Raw genomic sequence first — 4485 nt, forward strand, 5'->3', positions numbered from 1 at the left:
CTTGGGGGCATTTACAGAATCAGAACCACCATCCATATTGTACACAAGTTTATTTATGATTAGCAAAAAGTTTTCATTTAAAATTCAAAGGTTTTCTGGACATCAGGAGCCTTAAACTCAAATTCAGTCTGGGTTGTATCAACCTGGACTTCCTCAATGTCACCCTAAAACACAAAAATATATTTTTTAATCATTAAAGACTAGCAGAATTTCCCAGTTTAATGTGCAGAGACTTACATCATTGAAGTACTTCTCAATGAGGTCATGTGCAGTTTGGTACACCATCTCATTTTCATGGTTCTGCAGCATCTCGATCTGTTCCAGTCCTCCCAGCTCTTCAATTAACAGACTAAGCTTTTCGGTTTCTCCAAGTTTCTCTGCAGCCTGAAGTTACAGTACAATTAGAAAGATAAGATTTGTTTCCGGTAAAAGAAATTTTAAACCAGTTTAAAAAAAATATATAAATAAAAGTTACTTCTGTAATGTAGGCGTTTCTACTTACGATGAACATGTTGTTGACTGCTGCTTCCAGTATAATCAGGATGACTTTGGCATCCTTGACCTGCAGCAGGTTGATTATTGCTTCCAGAGCTCCACTTGCAACCAGACTCACCACCTGCTCTACAGTGCCCCCATTGGTGAAGTTTGTCACTGCCCAAACTGCTTCCTTCTGAGTCCTTGAGTCTCCCTTCAGTCAATTTTAGAGAAATTACAGAATCAGTCACTCATTTGTAAGCGATACTGTTTAGTAAAAGGGTTGGGATAACAATGCCTTTGAAACGCTAGTCGACTTAAACATGGTTCAATTCTACACAGCTTTATTATGGAGTTCTGCTTAAAAATATGAGGTACTGTTCACGACCTACCATTGTTTACCAAGTATCAGTAATTTGCCAGCATTGCTACACAAAAACAAATCTTTGAGATCTGGAAGTATAAAACTAAAGTTTTTTCCAGTTGCTATTTAAGTGTAAAAAAATCTGAAAATTAATATTTATGACCATTACAGCAATAGTTGTGTTGACTTGCATTTCTGAGCAACTTCTAACGAGAGGCAGAAGCAATCCGCAAGTGATGAGCTGCTGGATTTGCTGGCAAGGTCCTGCAGCGATGTTTGACAGAGCCCACGCTGCCTCTTTCTGCACTGTAGGTTTTGGGTTTCCTCAACAACTTTGGTAGAACATTGAGAACGCCAGCATCAATTGCCATCTGGGTATGCAGGTCAGAGCCACTCACTATGTTCCCGATGGAGCGCAGAGCTGGAGTCTACAAGTCAATCGAGTACCACAGATTGCAGTCGAGCACATTTCCAAAGTTAAGAGTCTGGGGTTAAAGCAGAATTATGTCTTGCAAGTACAAACATTTGTATAAAAAAAAGTTTCGGTTTACCCACAATAAAGAGCTCCTTGTTGTTCATGAGTTCCCCAACCGTGGGACAATGCCAGTCTTCACAACTAGATCAATGCGATCATTACTGCCATCTGTGAGGTAAGAGATTGCCCAGCATGCATCAGACAAGATGTTCTTGTCACTGAGATGAAGCAACCGGACCAGAGGAGGAAGCATCTGCAGAAAATGCAGGTTGTTAATTCCCATGTAGAGAGACTTCACAATTCCAATCCAGACTGGGGTTTTAAACACACCTGCTGAACTGCAAACGAAGGGGGACATGGCTTCTTGTTTCGGCACAAGTTGGACAAGGTCCAAGTTAGGTTCCGCAAGTAGCCAACCTGCAGATATGGAGACTTTAGACCTTTAGGGTTCTCTCACCTAGTATTACAAACCTATAGTAATCAATTGTGATTCACACCACAAGTCCAAGCAGGTTAAACAACAAAAAAAGTTCCTTTAACCGTCCTGCTTAAGAGTGGCTCACTGGTGTGTCTGGGGAAATGCGAGCCAGCAAGGCAGGGATGACATTGCACCCAATGAGGATGTCACGATAAGCTGGACCATCACCTGTAAAATGTCAAAGTAAAAATAGTTGGACATGTTTTCTGAATTCCTTCAGGAGTCAATGAAGTAAAGCAGAAGATTCTGACCTGCAATGTTTCCTAAAGCCCACACAGCCTGCTCGCTGATGTGCAACATTGGTGAGGCCAGCAAGTTGATGAAAGCTGGTACAGCACCATGTTGCACCACCTGCAGAACAACATTTTTTGAAACCGTTTCATAGGCCCATCATAACCAGTGGTTAGCATCTTATTAGTCTTGTGTTGCCTCATGTGCTGGCGTAGATACCTGCTGGGTATGCCAAGAATTTCCAGAGGGCGATGTTAGTGAGAGCCCAACGCCGATTCGAATTGCAGAGTCGGCTCGTCATCCATAGACAAGAAGGACACAAACCGTGACAAGCAGACCAGCGTCGACGATCTCCTTGAGCGGAGGATCACAGCCCTTAGAGAGCAGCTTCCTGAGGGAAGAGCAAAGTTCTTTTAACTGTATGAAGTTTGACTACTTAGTCCAACACAGCCCAGTGATGTTCAGATTGAAGCCAGGGGAAGTTTGGTGTACATGATCAATACTGCTCAAGTGTGGGATACATGTAACAGTCACGTGGCTTTAAGACCCAAAGTTTACCAGCAGAATAGCGCATCACACTGACTTCCCCAGAGTCCATCGTGGATCCATGTGTTTGCAGAGGAAAGTGACTCGTACATTATGCCAACCACATGTTGAAAATGTGATTCAGGCAGACCACACCACTTTCCATTTCTTCATGGTCTAATAATCGCTAGCACCATCAATAGCAAGTCATCAGCACAGGCACTCTTTATGATCCGTAGTTATCCAATTCCAGACAAATTTAGATGCAGTGTGCGTCCAACACCTGCCAGAACCACAGTTATCTTTCAAAGCAAGTTGAAAGCTTTAGCTGCCTGTGTGATCTTTGGGTCACAATTGTTGAGATGTTTGTCTTACAGCTCTGACATGCAACAAATAAACTAGAGCAGGGGGTCCTTCAAATTCAGGCCTCAAGGGTCAGTGTCCTGCAACTTTTATGAGTCTATGCTTGAGCACAAAAAAAGCAAATAATGCCAAGAGGATTTTAGAGCACTAGACCACATACTGAAGAGGCAAGTCAGATATTTGACTCCAGTGCATTGGACCAGGAACACATCTATAATCTGCAGCTCTCACAGTCTGAATTTGAAGACCCATTGAGTTCAAATCTTCACAATTACATTATTTAACCACAGACTAAAGAACCATGCATGCAATCTTAAGCACAGAACTGTTTGGACTTTATACTTGGTAGGCCATTATATGTCAAGTGCCATGCATCAAAGATGATTTGGCCATGTGCTACAAACTCAAATCATGATACTGTAAGGATGGAGAGGGAACCAGGATAACACACGCAGCCTATAGTCACAGGAATAATCGTATCATAACTGCACTTTCAAAAATAATCTAGCCACCTCAATATATTACATCTGCCCAGTCTTTCTGCTTTAACACAACTATAAGAGACAAATGCAAAGTTTCAGCTTAAGATGTCCCTTCAACCAGCAGGTGCGGTGATCATTTTACCTGTCACCATGTTTATGTTTGGCCAATGAGTGGGAACCCAATCCACCCACCTGGCTGCCAGACATCCTCTGGTCTGGGCCTCCCGATCCTCGCTGTTGACGTCTCTGATTATATCCTCGATTCTGAAGCTCAGCTATAGAAACAACGCGGTTAGAAACCCTACTACTGGTCCAAGTTGTAGTTCAAGACTCCGTGCAGCCAGCTGACCGTGTCGTTGTGTTCAGATGAGAGGGCCTCCTCGTCGGGGAGAGAAGACAGTATAATGTTCCTCCTCTTGAGGATACTCTCGTTCTTCTGAGCTTTGCGCAGCTCCACGCACTCAGACACCCGTTTCTCTCGGAGTTTCTACAACAGGTTACAGGTTTGTTTGTTTATTCAAGTTGCCCCAAAACCCAGCACTTTGAGAAACCACTAATAACTTACTGCCAGATCTTTCCCCATGTTTTTAAACTTGGAGACTCGCTTGTTCACGACGCTCTCGGTGGACATGTCGGCGGCTGCGTCCAGCGGTGTTGGACCTCGGTCGGTCTACGAACTTCAACGTTTGGAGGCCAGAGGTTATAGCTGGCAGCACCGCCGCAGGTGAGTCCAATTAAGACTAGGTAATTATCGTCCATGCGTATCTGTAGGATATGGTGGCCCACATGTACCACAATTCAGCGAATACGTCATTAAAATCGAAGTATTAATATAAATAAAACTTAAGTTATGTGCGCTAAATAAACACATAAATCTAAAGCCATTTAAAATTTATATTAAATACAAATCACAAAAATTTAGATTTTTCAACATAAGAAAAAGGTATATGTAGGTACCAAGTAGTTCAATATGTATTTAACTTAATTGCTTCATAATAGTGTGTTGGAAATCATCAAATGATTTTATCTGCCAATCATAGTCAGCAGGTGGCGCTAACGCTGCTCTAAAGAAGGTGATTTGATGTGTAGGTTT

At 42.5% G+C, this 4485-nt stretch overlaps 1 pseudogene; it reads right to left on the reverse strand.

Annotated features, from left to right (window-relative positions):
• Window positions 1-33: 33 nt before the first annotated feature.
• LOC116716281 (importin subunit alpha-5-like) lies at window positions 34-4083 on the reverse strand (annotated as a pseudogene).
• Window positions 4084-4485: the final 402 nt, after the last annotated feature.

Source organism: Xiphophorus hellerii, chromosome 24 (assembly GCF_003331165.1).
Source record: "Xiphophorus hellerii strain 12219 chromosome 24, Xiphophorus_hellerii-4.1, whole genome shotgun sequence".
NCBI lineage: Eukaryota > Metazoa > Chordata > Actinopteri > Cyprinodontiformes > Poeciliidae > Xiphophorus > Xiphophorus hellerii.